Source organism: Coregonus lavaretus (assembly GCF_964263955.1).
Source record: "Coregonus lavaretus genome assembly, chromosome: 12".
NCBI lineage: Eukaryota > Metazoa > Chordata > Actinopteri > Salmoniformes > Salmonidae > Coregonus > Coregonus lavaretus.
The window spans coordinates 2354326-2373047 of NC_139999.1; positions in this window are offsets into that span (position 1 = coordinate 2354326).

Sequence of the window (18722 nt, forward strand, 5' to 3'; positions counted from 1 at the left end):
GTTAATTCTAATACTTTCCAAGTGGGAAACTCGGGATCGTCTTTCTACAACGAGATAGCAAGTCGAAACTTTGTTGATACAAAATTGATTCTGGTCATCTTCCTTTTGATTTAGAAAGTGAAAGCAGCTCTTGATATACTTTTTATGGGCAAAAAAGTGCAAAACAATCACAAGCCTTTAATGACCTCCATGTTTAATGGTATTTCCCAGTTCAAAACGTGAATGCACCCAACTCGTGAATGCACCCAACTGGTATTTACGACTTCACAACGGGTAATTACCATCTTCCCACTTGGTTATGAATGCAGCATCTCACTGGTCATCCCCAAAGCCAACACCTCCTTTGGCCGCCATTCCTTCCAGTTCTCTGCTGCCAATGACTGGAACAAATTGCAAAAATCTCTGAAGCTGGAGACACTTATCTCCCTCACTAACTTTAAGCATCAGTTGTCAGAGCACCTTACCGATCACTGCACCTGTACACAGCCCATCTGAAATTAGCCCGCCCAACTACCTCATCCCTATATTGTTATTTATTTTGCTCATTTGTACCCCAGTATCTCTATTTGCACATCATCTCTTGCACATCTATCATTCCAGTGTTAATACTAATTGTAATTATTTTGCACTATAGCCTATTTTATTGCCTTACCTCCATAACTTGCTAAATTTGCACACTGTATATTATATGTATTTCTGTTGTATTTTTGACTTTGTTTTGTTTTACCCCATATGTAACTCTGTGTTGTTGTTTTTATCGCACTGCTTTGCTTTATCTTGGCCAGGTCGCAGTTGTAAATGAGAACTTGTTCTCAACTGGTTTACCTGGTTAAATAAAGGTGAAATAAAAATAAAATAAAAATAAGTACTGTGTTTTGCTAGCTAGTGGCGCTTTCAAGACAACTCGGAAACTCAGAACCTCAGAGTAAAAATGTGTGTACGTTTTTTGCGTACTATTGGTTGATTCTATTGGTTGATTCTGATACTTTCCAAGTGGGTCATCCAGAATGTTTGAGTTTCCGAGTTCCGATTTGTCTTGAACGCAGAACAGGGCCATCTAGGATTGGTCCGTGCTATCTGGGATCCTTGGGACGTCCTTACCCTTACCCTAGCCCTAACCCTAAACCCTAGCCCTAACCTTACCCCTACCCTTACCTAACCATTTTACATTTCAACTTCAATGGGGGGTAGGGACCTCCCAAGTATCCCAGATAGCACTGCCAATCTAGGATTAGGGGCAGGGCAATTTGTGTTGGAGGGGGAATGTCTTTACCTCTGCTAGGTAATCAGCAATTAAATAGAGTATTTCAGTGTCCCCTCTTGTCAGTGGCAGCTGTACCAGATCAAAGTGGGTTCAGGAAAGGCAGGGGAACGATGGATCCTGTACTGTGCCTAGAGTCAGTCCTACGGAAGGCACAGGCATATAAGGAGCTGGTGGTAGCCGTTTCCTTCGATGTAGAGAAGGATTATGATTTTATATGGAAGGAAGGCCTACTTATCAAGCTGGATATCATGGGGGTTGGAGGAAGGGTTTTTAACTGAATAAAGGATTTAATTTTGGGGTCGATCAATACAAGTGAAGGTTGGGAGCTCTATGTCAGAAAGCTATGTGGTAGATAATGGTACCCCCCAGGGAAGTGTCATTAGTCCTTTGTTGTTCTCCATTATGATTGGCGATGTATTCTCCAAGGTGAGATCTGATATTGGGAGGTCATTGTTTGCAGATGATGGGGCACTGGGAGGAAGAGAGGGATAAATATTACCCATACAGCCAGGAGAGTTCAATAACCAATCAGAGAAGTTGAGCAGTGTTTCCTCAGGTGGGGCTTCAAGTTTTCAGTTGAGAAAACACAGACTGTGTTTTGTTCTAGAAGGAAGGTTGGGGAGGAAATATACTTGAAGTTGTATGGAAGGAATCTGGAGAGGGTGGGAGGGTTTGGAAGGTATCTGGAGAGGGTGGGAGGGTTTGGAAGGAATCTGGAGAGGGTGGGAGGGTTTGGAAGGAATCTGGAGGGGGGGGTTTGACAGTCGAATGACATGGGGGCGGAGCATATTAACAGAGTAGTTGTCAAAGGAAAGAAAATACTGAATGTGATGCGTTGCCTGTCAAGAATGGAGTGGGGGGGCAGATAGAATGGCGTTGAACATGATATATACAGGTACAGCTTTTAGTGTTCCTGAGTTTAAGGTGTCAGTGACAAAATAAGCAAGGGATAATGTATCTGTTTACGGAGTTGTTTGGCCGTACTATTGGCTGCAGAGTGGGTGGAGGAGGTGTGGCCAGACAGGGTGGTCATCTGCTCTGACTCCTGGGCAGCACTGATGAGTTTACATTCATGGGTGTCTCAGAGCAGACAGGATGTATTGTATGAGGTTTTGCAGTGCTTGTATAGGGTGAGACAGATGGGGGTATTTGCAGTGCTTCATTTGTAAATCATGTGGTGCCTGGGGAGGTCTGAGGTACCGGAACGAATGAGAAAAAATAATAATTGCATTCATATCATCACATTTGCGTAGCGGCCTAGAGCAGTTGAGTAGAGGCACTTACAGAAGTTGCACACATGGGTAACATATTTTAGTAGTCTAGGGTCCGGGAAAAATGTGGCCTTTTATAAACGCATTTCATGCCATTTTACACAACTGGAGACTTTGGCAGAATCTTTTTTAATACGGCACAAATGATCGTAATGACAGGCTACTTGGACACTGACAAACTGAGACAAACTGAGATCAATAAAAACGACCTCGTCTTGAATCCATCAGTAGCCTAGGCCCAGGTGTGTGGAGACACAATATGAGGCGGAAATTATAGTCCTAAAAATGCTTTCCAGTTTCACTGACTCACTCCTTGGTGATGGCAGGTGGCGCTCGTGCCAAAACCCTCTCTCTCTCTTGTTTTACTTTGTAAAACAATCAGTGGCGGCTGGCCGATAGAGGGCGCTAGGGCGCCGCCCCCTTAAATAAAATTATTTTAAAAAATAAAATAAAAAATAAATAAAAATAATAATAATAATAATAATAAAAATATCAGTATGTCAATATTTGTGTGTTTGAAATATGGAATGCACACAGTAATATGTGTAAGATATGATAGAAAATCATATTCGCAACCTTTCCTCTGCCTGTCAAACGCCTCGTCAGCTCTGGGCGATACAGAAAGTGCCCCGAGGAGGCGGGTCTACGTAGCAGTTAAGCCAATTGCTAATTTAAGATATGAATGTATGACATAAAATGTAGCCAATCAGCGATCTTAAATCGAATCCAAGGAGGGCGATTATTTTATCGCCCCAAGCTCGCCCCTGATAAAATAAGGACCGGGCTCCAGTGGCGCCATTTTTACTAGACGACAATGGCGAGCGCAAACGTTACTCCTCCAAGACCCAACCCTAACTCGGTGAAATCTCTCCTCCAAGATCCGTTTGAGAGGAGAACTTTGTCAGAGAAAGTTCGGGTGAAAGAGCTGGGCCCAGATCAACCTGACCTCTCAATCAGACAGCAGGCTAGCGAGAAAGGGAAGCAGTATATGCGCGGCTTCTCCCGTAGCTGGTACACCAGGAAGGCTTGGCTAGCTGGGTGCACTGATGCTAATGCTTTATTTTGCTTTCCGTGCTTGCTTTTTAAAACGACGGGGTCAGATTCAGCATGGACAGGTACCGGAGTGAGGGATATGAAGCACCTGTCAGAGAAGGTAAAGAAACATGAGAACACCAGGGCACACATGGACAACTCTGTAAAGCTAGCTGTATTAGGAAGGGTGAACATTGCTACGCAGCTGGATGACGGCCACAGGATTGCGGTGAGGAAACACAATGAGGAGGTGGATAAAAACATGCACATTCTATCCAAAATTATCGATTGTGTGAAGTTCTGTGGGGCTTTTGAGTTGGCCTTGCATGGGCACGAGGAGACTGACTCCTCGGACAACCCCGGCATTTTCCGGGGCTTAGTGGATTTTGTTGCCTCCCTCGACAGTGTGCTGGAGGAGCACCTGAAGACAGCTACCGTTTTTAAGGGCACGTCAAAGACGATACAGAACGAGCTGTTGGACTGTATGCTGTCAGTGCTTAAGGATTACATCCTGGAGGAAGTAAAGAGTGCTGATTTTATCGCCATTCAAGCTGACGAGACGACTGACGTTTCCACCCACTGCCAGTTGGTGCTTGTGATACGCTACATCGATGCTAAAAGTAACGTCCAAGAGCGTTTTTTCGAGTTCATTTTGATCGAGAACGCAACCGCCGACACCATCGCTACAGCGCTGCTGGAGAGGCTCAGCACCATACTCTCACATGGACAAAAGGCCAAACTTATTGCCCAGGCTTACGACGGAGCAAGTGTGATGAGGGGAGCCACCGGCGGAGTGCAGCGTAAAATAGTGGATGTGTACGAAAATGCGCACTACGTCCACTGCTATGCACATCAGCTGAACCTCATCATGCAGCAGGCTACTTCACGCATCCCCAGGATCGGCACTTTCTTTTCCGACCTTGCAGGATTTTCTGCTTTCTTCTCCAGGTCTCCCAAGCGAACCACCGTGCTTGACGAAGTGGTTGCGCATAGACTCCCCAGAGCCTCTACAACACGGTGGAACTTCCACAGTCGCGCTGTAAACACTGTGTACGAGTACAGGGATGACCTCCTAACGTGTTTCCAGACCATCAGAGACTCTGGGAACTTTGATGCCCCGACTGTCAGAGAGGCGGGGGGCTTTGTGAGGATGCTCGAAGACGAGGCTTTCTGTTTTTTCCTGGCACTGTTCCACAAGATCATGCCAAATGTGGACATGCTTTTCAGCCAGCTGCAGAAGAGGAACATCGACCCTGTCTTCATTAAAGCACTTGTCCAGAGGTTCACAGACAGAATGCTAACAATCAGGTAAATAACTATATTTACTATTGGCTGATAAAGATGTTGTTAGAAAGATGAATAGTTCACTTACAACAGTTTAAAAGCCTAAATGTGTCTGGTCATCAAAGTGAGTGATTATCATAGAGCCGTCACAATTATATTTGTTTTAGTATTTTAAAAGGAAAGAGAAGACACAATCAGACGTTGATAATAATGCAGGAAAGTACTACACAGTTTGTAATAATTATTCAGGTGTCCACCAGGTCAATTTCTAGAAGAGGCCTAGTTGTTATTGAAGATTAACTTTATTGCTAAGTGCACAGCAGAACAAAATGATGTTGCATCCCTCTCACAAATGTAATAGAAAAAAGCTTTAAAACGTAATAACATCAGTTAATTATGTACATCACAGGTTAAAAGCAGTTACTAGACATAGTTTGTGTGTATATACACACTATCTGTCTGTCTGTCTATATATATATATATATATATATATATATATATATATAAAAGTCACTGGTTGTGTGTTGAGGGGGAATTACAGTGAGTTAAGAAGTCTGATTGCAAGTTATCAAATTAAACTTTATTTTTTGGACCCAGGGCCTCAATTCCCTCTTTGTGTGGGGACAGCGCATCTGACGAGCAGCAACAGCCCATCAAGCGACGGAGGATGCTGGGACCAGGAGAACAACAGAGGTTGGCTATAGAGGTAAGTTGTGATGTAATTGTCAGTGTTTCCCCCTAGAACTTTTTTCAGGCCTGGTAGTATGTAGCCAAAACCCTGAACAATCAGCACCTTGGTAATCATATACTTGAGTTGGACATAGGCATGTGTCAGTCAGGATCACTTGCATCAAAATAGCTTAATTGCAAATTAAAGCTGATGATGTATCTTTTACAGGTATGTGATACCATCCTGAGTCATGCCAAAGAGAGGTTCTCCTTCACCCAGCACCTCATCAGCGCAACACTTTTGCACGGAGAGTTGTTCCCACAACACAGTGTGAAGTTCCCCGATACAGCGCTTGAAACAACCGTGGAGGCGTACCCCATGTTGAACAAGGCCAAGCTCAAAACCGAACTGTCCCTCATCTATGAGAACAGTGAGTTCAAGGCTTGTAGTGGTGCAGTGCCCCTGTACCAGTTCTTCATGGAGAACAACCTTCAGAGCACTTTCACAGAGACTGCCAGCCTCCTCAAGATCCTCATCACCACACCCATGACAACTGCTGAGTCAGAAAGGTGCTTCTCTACACTGAAAAGGATCAAGACCTTCCTGAGAAACAGCATGACACAGGATCGCCTGAACGCTCTGGCCATGCTCTCCATGGAGAAGAAACTTGTCAGGGACATTCCTGACTTTAATCAAAGGGTCATTGAGAGGTTTGCCACTCAGAAGGACAGACGGGCAAAATTCCTGTACATATAAGATGACAGACACACACACACAGAGCAGCTCTGGCCGCATGTTTCTTTGTATATAGTTGACCTTAGCATAAAAAATCCAGTTATATATGGTACTCTAGAAAGTCTTAATAGTGTCTTTGCTAATATTACTGTATATATGTTGTTTTGTATCAATTAATTGTTGCAGTTCTGGAGCACATTAACAATTAGTCACATTTAGTATGATCATAAAATACTGTATGCTATTCTTCCAGTCAAAGGTTTGAGTTCATCCACTTGATATCCATTTCTATATTATACATCCTTTTATACAGTGTAAGATTTCCTATAAACTTTATAATAATTTCATGTTATTGTCCACTTTCCACTCTGTTCTGACAGCATGCCTGTTGCGTTGCCTGTTTACTACCAATGGTGAAAAGTTCACTTTAAATGCAAATGAAAGGCTTGGGTTTGTGTAATATGTTTTTGTGTAAGAATGCCTCAACTTTTTAATATTGGCATTAAATAATTACTGAATGTTTCACTGAGCACTGCTGTCCTGCAGTTTGTGTTAAAATATATCGCGATGGTTACAGGAAAAAAAAAGTATGGCACAGCCCCACCGAGAATATTTTTCACCAGCCGCCACTGAAAACAATATTTTGGAAGTCTACAGCAGACAGATTAGAGTCTTCTCTTTTTAACTGGAGCCATTTGCTTTCCAACGTGTGTTTTCCCCCTATTATATTAGACATATTGTGAAAGGCCTGTTGTCTGCATGCTGTTTGTTTTCTGACAGATTTGCCGCGCGTTACCGACGGTAGACTATGACTGGTTATTAAGCTACATCCACAGCTAGGCTATTCAAATAAAATAAAAGCTATTGATCCTCTGTGGCTAAATTATAGGCCTTGTCGTGGTCTAGTAGGCTATTGTTAATTATTTAAATTATTTCTGAAAAAACAGCAGTAATTGTATAACTTTGGCAAATGTATTTTAATTTACCAGGGGTGCTGCAGCTTCTCCGGAAGCCTTCGCGCGGCTATGATTCTATAAGGACATAGATGATGAAGCGCAACGCTGGAGAGGAGAGCTGCAGGCTCATGTCTGTCAGAGCAGAGAGAGGAGAGTTGCAGGCTCATGTCTATCAGAGCAGAGAGAGGAGAGTTGCAGGCTCATGTCTATCAGAGCAGAGAGGGGGAAGAGAGATCATAGAACGTGAATCTAGTTGTGTGAGAGATACAGACGTGCTTCTCACACAGCGACGGCCACGCGTTGGTCTCAAAGATAGCTTACAATATTGCACAAACCATAAACCCGGGTTGGCCCAACACGAATCAACCCTTAGAATATCAGGTCCGGGCTTAAAATCGACTTTTACACATAACGTTTTTTTTTTGGTGGGGGGGGGGGTAATTAAGAGGTAACTCGATAATTAACTCAATAATTAACTCGATAATTAACTCAAATGAACTTTGTCTCTTTGTTTGTAACATATTTTATTGGAATGTTTATATATATTTTTTATGCCATGATAGGTACCGGATCTGGTCAAATATGTTCCGGAAGGAAACAGTCCAAACGGAGAGGTGCCAGATCCTGTTACGGCAGGATCCCGGCTCTAATTAAGCGCTGGGTGAAGTTCCTCGGTATTTGTGAAGTTCCTCTGGGTGCCAGCTCATGTTGGAGTAGAGGGGAATGAGGAGGTGGATGTTATCGCCAAGCAAGCTCTGGAACATCCTAATTAGGGTTTAATATTTTCCCGGTATTTTACAAATGTTCCATCCCGAGAATAAATCACTTTTCTCCCGGGTAACCCGGTATTTCCCGCCAAAATCGGAAGCGTTATTAAAAAGCATATAAATGTCTGGATTTGATTAGAGCTTTGATCAGCATGAAAATTCTAACCTGATGCTACCTGAGCCTGATGAGCCATATATTAAATGTATTTTATGAGCCCTAAATTAACGATATTTAATGAGCCCAAAAAAGCCCAAATGATTCTGCCATTATCCAATACATAAACTCAGCAAAAAAAGAAATGTCCTCTCACTGTCAACTGTGTTTATTTTCAGCAAACTTAACGTGTGTAAATATTTGTATGAACATAACAAGATTCAACAACTGAGACATATAAACTGAACAAGTTCCACAGACATGTGACTAACAGAAATGGAATAATGTGTCCCTGAACAAAGGGGGGGTCAAAATCTAAAGTAACAGTCAGTATCTGGTGTGGCCACCAGCTGCATTAAGTACTGCAGTGCATCTCCTCCTCATGGACTGCACCAGATTTGCCAGTTCTTGCTGTGAAATGTAACCCCACTCTTCCACCAAGGCACCTGCAAGTTCCCGGACATTTCTGGGGGGAATGGCCCTAGCCCTCACCCTCCGATCCAACAGGTCCCAGACGTGTTCAATGGGATTGAGATCCGGCCTCTTCGCTGGCCATGGCAGAACACTGACATTCCTGTCTTGCAGGAAATCACGCACAGAACGAGCAGTATGGCTGGTGGCATTGTCATGCTGGAGGGTCATGTCAGGATGAGCCTGCAGGAAGGGTACCACATGAGGGAGGAGGATGTCTTCCCTGTAACACACAGCGTTGAGATTGCCTGCAATGACAACAAGCTCAGTCCGATGATGCTGTGACACACCGCCCCAGACCATGACGGACCCTCCACCTCCAAATCGATCCCGCTCCAGAGTACAGGCCTCGGTGTAACGCTCATTCCTTCGACGATAAACGCGAATCCGACTATCACCCCTGGTGGGACAAAACCGCGACTCGTCAGTGAAGAGCACTTTTTGCCAGTCCTGTCTGGTCCAGCGACGGTGGGTTTGTGCCCATAGGCGATGTTGTTGCCGGTGATGTCTGGTGAGGACCTGCCTTACAACAGGCCTACAAGCCCTCAGTCCAGCCTCTCTCAGCCTATTGCGGACAGTCTGAGCACTGATGGAGGGATTGTGCATTCCTGGTGTAACTCAGGCAGTTGTTGTTGCCATCCTGTACCTGTCCCGCAGGTGTGATGTTTGGATGTACCAATCCTGTGCAGGTGTTGTTACACATGGTCTGCCACTGCGAGGACGATCAGCTGTCCGTCCTGTCTCCCTGTAGGGCTGTCTTAGGCGTCTCACAGTACGGACATTGCAATTTATTGCCCTGGCCACATCTGCAATCCTCATGCCTCCTTGCAGCATGCCTAAGGCATGTTCACGCAGAAGAGCAGGGACCCTGGGCATCTTTCTTTTGGTTTTTTTCAGAGTCAGTAGAAAGGCCTCTTTAGTGTCCTAAGTTTTCATAACTGTGACATTAATTGTCTACCGTCTGTAAGCTGTTTGTGTCTTAACTACCGTTCCACAGGTGCATGTTCATTAATTGTTTATGGTTCATTGAAGAAGCATTGGAAACAGTGTTTAAACCCTTTACAATGAAAATCTGTGAAGTTATTTGGATTTTTACAAATTATCTTTGAAAGACAGGGTCCTGAAAAGGGACATTTCTTTGTTTGCTGAGTTTATATGATATAGGCACATTATGCACGACAGAAAATAATAAAAGTCCATAGATGTAGCTAGCTATATAAAGCCCATAGATGTAGCTAGCTATATAAAGCCCATAGATGTAGCTAGCTATATAAAAGCCCATAGATGTAGCTAGCTATATAAAGCCCATAGATGTAGCTAGCTATATAAAGTCCATAGATGTAGCTAGCTATATAAAGCCCATAGATGTAGCTAGCTATATAAAGCCCATAGATGTAGCTAGCTATATAAAGCCCATAGATGTAGCTAGCTATATAAAGCCCATAGATGTAGCAATCTATATAAAGCCCATAGATGTAGCAAGCTATATAAAGCCCATAGATGTAGCTAGCTATATAAAGCCCATAGATGTAGCTAGCTATATAAAGCCCATAGATGTAGCTAGCTATATAAAAACCCACAGATGTAGCTAGCTATATAAAGCCCATAGATGTAGTCAGCTATATAAAGCCCATAGATGTAGCTAGCTATATAAAGCCCATAGATGTAGCTAGCTATATAAAGTCCATAGATGTAGCTAGCTATATAAAGCCCATAGATGTAGCTAGCTATATAAAGCCCATAGATGTAGCTAGCTATATAAAGCCCATAGATGTAGCTAGCTATATAAAGCCCATAGATGTAGCTAGCTATATAAAAGCCCATAGATGTAGCTAGCTATATAAAGCCCATAGATGTAGCTAGCTATATAAAAGCCCATAGATGTAGCTAGCTATATAAAGCCCATAGATGTAGCTAGCTATATAAAGCCCATAGATGTAGCTAGATATATAAAAACCCACAGATGTAGCTAGCTATATAAAGCCCATAGATGTAGCTAGCTATATAAAAGCCCATAGATGTAGCTAGCTATATAAAGCCCATAGATGTAGCTAGCTATATAAAGCCCATAGATGTAGCTAGATATATAAAAACCCACAGATGTAGCTAGCTATGTGCTCTCTTGGGTAAATAAATGAAACTAGCTCCAGTAGGCTAATCTTTTTGAGTGTGAACTGTATTACTGTACTGTATTGTATTATACTGTATTATATGGACTGGAATTACGCACCTCGTTCAAACCATGATAAAGCAGAGAGAACATGGGATTCTGGTGCAACACATGTTGCCTACAAAGTTACAAGTATAGGCTAGCGAATTAGATTTTAATTTTGAAAAATCATAGGGCCTATTTGTATAATTAGTAGTATTGCACTACTACTGCATTCGGAAAGTATTCAGACCTTTTCCACATTTTGTTACATTACAGCCTTATTCTAAAATTTATTAAATTATTCCCGCCCCCCCCCCCCCCCCCCCCCCCCTCCTCATCAATCTACACACAATACCCCATAATGACAAAGCAAAAACATGTTTTTAGAAAATATTCCAAGTTTATACAAATAAAAAAACAGAAATATTACATTTACATAAGTATTCAGACCCTTTACTCAGTACTTTGTTGAAGCACCTTTGGCAGCGATTACAGCCTCTTCTTGGGTATGACGCTACAAGCTTGGCACACCTGTTTTTGGAGAGTTTCTCCCATTCTTCTCCGCAGATCCTCTCAAGCTCTGTCAGGTTGGATGGGGAGTGTCGCTGCACAGCTATTTTCAGGTCTCTCCAGAGATGTTCCATCAGGTTCAAGTCCGGGCTCTGGCTGGGCCACCCAAGAACATTCAGAAACTTGTCCTGCAGCCACTCCTGCGTTGTCTTGGCTGTGTGCTTAGGGTCGTTGTCCTGTTGGAAGGCGAACCTTCACCCTGGTCTGAGGTCCTGAGCGCTCTGGAGCAGGTTTTCATCAAGGATCTCGCTGTACTTTGCTCCGTTCATCTTTCCCTCAATCCTGACTAGTCTCCCAGTCCCTGCCACTGAAAACATCCTCACAGCATGATGCTGCCACCACCATGCTTCACCATGGGGATGGTGCCAGGTTTCCTCCAGACGTGACGCTGGGCATTCAGGCCAAAGAGTTCAATCTTGGTTTCATCAGACCAGAGAATCTTGTTTCTTATGGTCTGAGAGTCCTTTAGGTGCCTTTTGGCAAACTCCAAGCGGGCTGTCATGTGTCTTTTACTGAGGAGTGACTTCCGTCTGGTCACTCTACCATAAAGGCTTGATTGGTGGAGTGCTGCAGAGGTGGTTGTCCTTCTGGAAGGTTCTCCCATCTCCACAGAGGAACTCAGGAGCTCTGTCAGAGTGACCATCAGGTTCTTGGTCACTTCCCTGACCAAGGCCCTTCTCCCCCGATTGCTCAGTTTGGCCGGGCTGCCAGCTCTAGGAAGAGTCTTGGTGGTTCCAAACTTCTTCCATTTAAGAATGATGGAGGCCACTGTGTTCTTGAGGACCTTCAATGCTGCAGAAATATTTTGGTACCCTTCCCCAGATCTGTGCCTCGACAAAATCCTGTCTCAGAGCTCTACGGACAATTCCTTCAACCTCATGGCTTGGTTTTTGCTCTGACATGCACTGTCAACTGTGGGACCTTATATAGACAGGTGTGTGCCTTTCCAAATCATGTCCAATCAATTGAATCTACCACAGGTGGACTCCAATCAAGTTGTAGAAACATCTCAAGGATGATCAATGAAAACAGGATGCACCTGAGCTCAATGTCGAGTCTCATAGCAAAAGGTCTGAATACTGTAAATAAGGTGTTTCAGATTTAGTTGTTTTATACATTTGCAAAAAAATCTAAAATCCTGTTTTCGCTTTGTCATTATGGGGTATTGGGTCATTATGGGGTATTGGGTCATTATGGGGTATTGGGTCATTATGGGGTATTTGTGTAAATTGATGAGGACATTTTTTTTATTAATCCATTTTAGAATAAGGCTGTAATGTAACAAAGTGGAAAAAGTCAAGGGGTCTGAATATCTCTTCTTTATCTCTCTATTGTTGCTTCATTCTCACTTTCAACAGTTAAATGAAATAAGTTTTGTTGTCCCGATCTTCATCATTCTAATGACATCCTTGAATAATACAGGACTAGAATTAGATGCAGAAGGCTTTCACTTCTATTCACAAAGGTTGAATGGTTGGTTATGGGTCTGAATAAATAACTGCTATAGCATACTGCCATTGCGCGTTCGCTCTTCTTTCAAACTACCCCTGAGTTCTATTGGCTGCTGTGTTTAACATTCAGCAAAAAAGAGCTTGCGTCCCTCTTCCAATAGTCCATTGGTCTGTTGCAATATTTGGTACAGAAACCTTTGTTTGCAATTACAGAGATCATACGTTTCCTGTAGGTCTTGACCAGGTTTGCACACACTGCAGCAGGGATTTTGGCCCACTCCTCCATACAGACCTTCTCCAGATCCTTCAGGTTTCGGGGCTGTCGCTGGGCAATACGGACTTTCAGCTCCCTCCAAAGATTTTCTATTGGGTTCAGGTCTGGAGACTGGCTAGGCCACTCCAGGACCTTGAGATGCTTCTTACGGAGCCACTCCTTAGTTGCCCTGGCTGTGTGTTTCGGGTCGTTGTCATGCTGGAAGACCCAGCCACGACCCATCTTCAATGCTCTTACTGAGGGAAGGAGGTTGTTGGCCAAGATCTCGTGATACATGGCCCCATCCATCCTCCCCTCAATACGGTGCAGTCGTCCTGTCCCCTTTGCAGAAAAGCATCCCCAAAGAATGATGTTTCCACCTCCATGCTTCACGGTTGGGATGGTGTTCTTGGGGTTGTACTCATCCGTCTTCTTCCTCCAAACACGGCGAGTGGAGTTTAGACCAAAAAGCTCTATTTTTGTCTCATCAGACCACATGACCTTCTCCCATTCCTCCTCTGGATCATCCAGATGGTCATTGGCAAACTTCAGATGGGCCTGGACATGCGCTGGCTTGAGCAGGGGGACCTTGCGTGCGCTGCAGGATTTTAATCCATGACCGCGTAGTGTGTTACTAATGGTTTTCTTTGAGACTGTGGTCCCAGCTCTCTTCAGGTCATTGACCAGGTCCTGCCGTGTAGTTCTGGGCTGATCCCTCACCTTCCTCATGATATTTGATGCCCCACGAGGTGAGATCTTGCATGGAGCCCCAGACCGAGGCTGATTGACCGTCATCTTGAACTTCTTCCATTTTCTAATAATTGCGCCAACAGTTGTTGCCTTCTCACCAAGCTGCTTGCCTATTGTCCTGTAGCCCATCCCAGCCTTGTGCAGGTCTACACTTTTATCCCTGATGTCCTTAACACGGCTCTCTGGTCTTGGCCATTGTGGAGAGGTTGGAGTCTGTTTGATTGAGTGTGTGGACAGGTGTCTTTTATACAGGTAACGAGTTCAAACAGGTGCAGTTAATACAGGTAATGAGTGGAGAACAGGAGGGCTTCTTAAAGAAAAACTAACAGGTCTGTGAGAGCCGGAATTCTTACTGGTTGGTAGGTGATCAAATACTTATGTCATGCAATAAAATGCAAATTAATTACTTAAAAATCATACAATGTGATTTTTTGGATTTTTGTTTTAGATTCCGTCTCTCACAGTTGAAGTGTACCTATGATAAAAATTACAGACCTCTACATGCTTTGTAAGTAGGAAAACCTGCAAGATCGGCAGTGTATCAAATACTTGTTCTCCCCACTGTATATGCAAGCATAACCAGTGGCGATTTTAGCATGTAAATCTTGGTGGGGCAAACACATATTTTTTAGTTTTTTTAGATGCATGTCAGCAAAGCCACTACACAACACAACACTAAACAATACATGAATTGCTCTATAACGGTGACAAACGGTGCCCACAAACTGTTAGGGCCTCCATAAAGCTGTCCCAACAGCAGAAGCTTTCTTTTAAGCACCATGGAGTGAATCCTTACCACAGCTACACCTGGCTATCTGCGGAGCATTGTCTGGCAGCGAAACAGTTCATTCAGCCTCATTTACTGCCTTTAAAAAAAACATAGCTGATATGGCTGACTTGCTTAAACAAATGTGGTTTCTACTGACAATTGAGATGTACAAACTATGGCATAAGGGGACGACGAGCGGATAAGAGGCAATCCGTAATTTCCATTAAGACATTAATGAGCGAGCTGGGACGGACGTAGTCAATATAACTATTTGTTCAGAACTTTTGAAATGTACAGCGACAGAATTCAGAACATGGGCCGTTCTTACAGTGTTCTCCCTGTACACCAAGTCAGAACCGTAGGATAAATAAAGGGGGCATATAAGCAGACAATGAAATCTCTTACAATATTCGATGATTGCATTTCTCTAAAACAGGCTATAGGCTACATGTGCACCACCAAGTCAGAACAATTGGCAACGTTATGAGGGGGAAAAGGACCAAATTATTAGGGTGAGACACATGGGCTACTAACAGCTTACTACACAACATACACTTAGTTTTACTTTCTTAGCTTCAGGATACATATCTCCCTGGCATATTACATCATTTATGCCGCAGCATACAATACATTTTTGGACTCACCTTGTTGTGCTGTTCTCACTTGAACAGGAAGGTGGCGCAGCAGTCCTTCTTGTGGGAAACGTTTGTCATCAAACTTTGTCATCAAAGTCTGGCATTCTCTGGATTTATGGTGCTTTCAAGACAACTGGGAACTCAGAAAAAAACAAGGTTGAATCATGACGTCAGTGATCTTCAGGTTGGAGCTCTAGAAACAGGCCTGAGTTCCAGACTTGGAATTCCGAGTTGGATGACCGTTTTCTTCCGTGTTCCCAGTTGCCTTGAACTCACTGAAGTCTGAGATTTCCCAGTTGCGAGTTTCCAGTTGTTTTGAACGCGGCAGAAGTCATGCTGGATTGACAGCATGGCCAATGTATTCAACCTTTTCTGGCCCATGGTGTGTTGCGTGTTAATGTTTATCCTTTTAAGCTTGGAAAAGAGACCACTCCTCCTTACAGAACTCGGCCAATTGAGTGAGGGGGTGTCTGGCTCATGAACCGCCCGCTTCAGGTCCTGCCACATTGTCATTATATCATATCTATATAGAGAGAGAGAGATTTTTTTAGCTAAACAGCTGGGGCTCAAAACAGGCTCTGCCCCACCTGCCCTGAATGACGGGTCGCCACTGTGCATAACCCATCATGAATTAGCTCAATATAAGGCTAATACTGCATTGAATGTATGGAAGAGGACGGCTAGGAGATCTATATACAGGGCTATATATTACCTGGAAGAGGTGGGCTAGGACAACTATATATATAGGGCTATATATCAATCTAGAACAGGACTATCTATTTTGGATGCAATTTGAATGGAGTTGATGGAGACAGAGAAAGACTGAGAGAGAGTGCTCGCGCGTGCACTGATTTAAAGCAACGATATTCAAGCGATAGGCTGTTTTAAAACTCTGCAGCTGCAATAAAACAAAAAACTAATCTTTACAATTATAAAACAAGGTGACCCCCGAAAGCCAGATGGAGAGGGGTAAATTAGATGGAAAGCCAGATGGAGAGGGGTAAATTAGATGGAAAGCCAGATGGAGAGGGGTAAATTAGATGGAAAGCCAGATGGAGAGGGGTAAATTAGATGGAAAGCCAGATGGAGAGGGGTAAATTAGATGGAAAGCCAGATGGAGAGGGGTAAATTAGATGGAAAGCCAGATGGAGAGGGGTAAATTAGATGGAAAGCCAGATGGAGAGGGGTAAATTAGATGGAAAGCCAGATGGAGAGGGGTAAATTAGATGGAAAGCCAGATGGAGAGGGGTAAATTAGACACTCATTCGGTCTTTATATTACTGCAGCATAGACTACGCTGCAGACAATGTAGACCTACCTGTCACACGAAACAAAGTTACCATGGTGAGATGATAGGTCTACATGCATTGTTACCATGGTGAGATGATAGGTCTACATGCATTGTTACCATGATGAGATGATAGGTCTACATGCATTGTTACCATGGTGAGATGATAGGTCTACATGCATTGTTACCATGGTGAGATGATAGGTCTACATGCATTGTTACCATGGTGAGATGATAGGTCTACATGCATTGTTACCATGATGAGATGATAGGTCTACATGCATTGTTACCATGGTGAGATGATAGGTCTACATGCATTGTTACCATGGTGAGATGATAGGTCTACATGCATTGTTACCATGGTGAGATGATAGGTCTACATGCATTGTTACCATGGTGAGATGATAGGTCTACATGCATTGTTACCATGGTGAGATGATAGGTCTACATGCATTGTTACCATGGTGAGATGATAGGTCTACATGCATTGTGAACTGCACTCCATACTGAGATGGGTCTGTCCCCACTCTGAACGTTGATTCATTGTCAGACTGGTGTAGGTGGATGATAGGAATCAGGCGCAGGAAACCAGGAGGACGTCAACAGAACTTTACTAAGTCCAAACACAAGTATAAGTCGCCAACCCAACCGGGTGGCGCGAACAATTACGCACGAAATACACAGTGCGAAAAAACAAGGAAAAGCGCACACAGTGCGAGCTCTCGTAATTACAACACAACGAGAGAACAAACTCGAAGAGGCAGGCTGACAAAAACAATCACGCATAACACCTGACCCAAACAAACAAACTAAATAAGGGGAACAATCAAGACACAAATAAGGGACAGGTGTTATGAACAGACAAAACCAAAAGAACAAGAAACATCGAACGGTGGCAGCTAGTACTCCGGAGACGACGACCGCCGAAGTCCGCCCGAACAAGGAAGAGGAGCAGCCTCGGCCGAAACCGTGACAGTACCCCCCCCTTGACGCGCGGCTCCAGCCGTGCGCCGACCCGGAGCTCGAGGACGACCCGGACGACGCGGAGCAGGGCGCGCAGGATGACCCCGATGGAAATCGGTCAGTAGGGACTGGTCTAACACGTCCCTCCTTGGCACCCAGCACCGCTCCTCCGGACCGTACCCCTCCCACTCCACGAGATATTGAAGACCCCCCATCCGGCGTCTAGAATCCAGGATGGACCTCACGGTGTACGCCGGAGCCCCCTCGATGTCCAACGGGGGCGGAGGAGTCTCCTCAATCTCAAAGTCCTGGAGTGGACCAGCTACCACCGGCCTGAGGAGAGACACATGGAACGAGGGGTTAATATTTTTGTAGTCAACAGGTAGTTCTAACCTATAACTCACCTCGTTCAATCTCCTCAGGACTTTAAACGGCCCCACAAACCGCCGACCCAGCTTCCGGCAGGGCAGGCGGAGGGGCAGGTTTCTGGTTGAGAGCCAGACTCGATCTCCAGGTGCGTACACTGGCCCCTCACTGCGGTGTAGGTCGGCGCTCGTCTTCTGTCGACGTATGGCACGCTGCAGATGGACGTGTGCAGCGTCCCACGTCTCCTCCGAGCGCCTTACCCACTCATCCACAGCGGGGGCCTCGATCTGGCTCTCATGCCATGGTGCCAGCACCGGCTGGTACCCCAACACACACTGAAACGGGGTTAGTTGGGTGGAGGAGTGGCGAAGAGAGTTCTGTGCCATCTCGGCCCAGGGCACATATCTCGCCCACTCCTCCGGCCGGCCCTGACAGTATGACCTCAGAAACCTACCCACATCCTGGTTGACACGTTCAACCTGCCCATTACTCTCCGGGTGGTAACCCGAGGTAAGGCTTACCGACACCCCCAACCGTTCCATAAATGCCCTCCACACTCTAGAGGTGAACTGGGGGCCTCGGTCAGACACTATATCCTCGGGTACCCCGTAATGCCGGAAGACATGGGTGAACAGAGCCTCAGCGGTCTGTAGGGCAGTGGGTAGACCCGGCATGGGAAGGAGACGACAGGCCTTCGAGAACCTATCCACAACGACCAGGATGGTAGTATTCCCCTGTGAGGGGGGAAGGTCGGTAACAAAATCCACCGAGAGGTGGGACCAGGGTCGTTGTGGAATAGGCAGGGGTTGTAACTTACCCCTGGGCAAATGTCTGGGCGCCTTACACTGGGCACACACCGAACAGGAGGAGACATAAATCCTCACATCCCTAGCTAACGTTGGCCACCAGTACTTCGTGCTA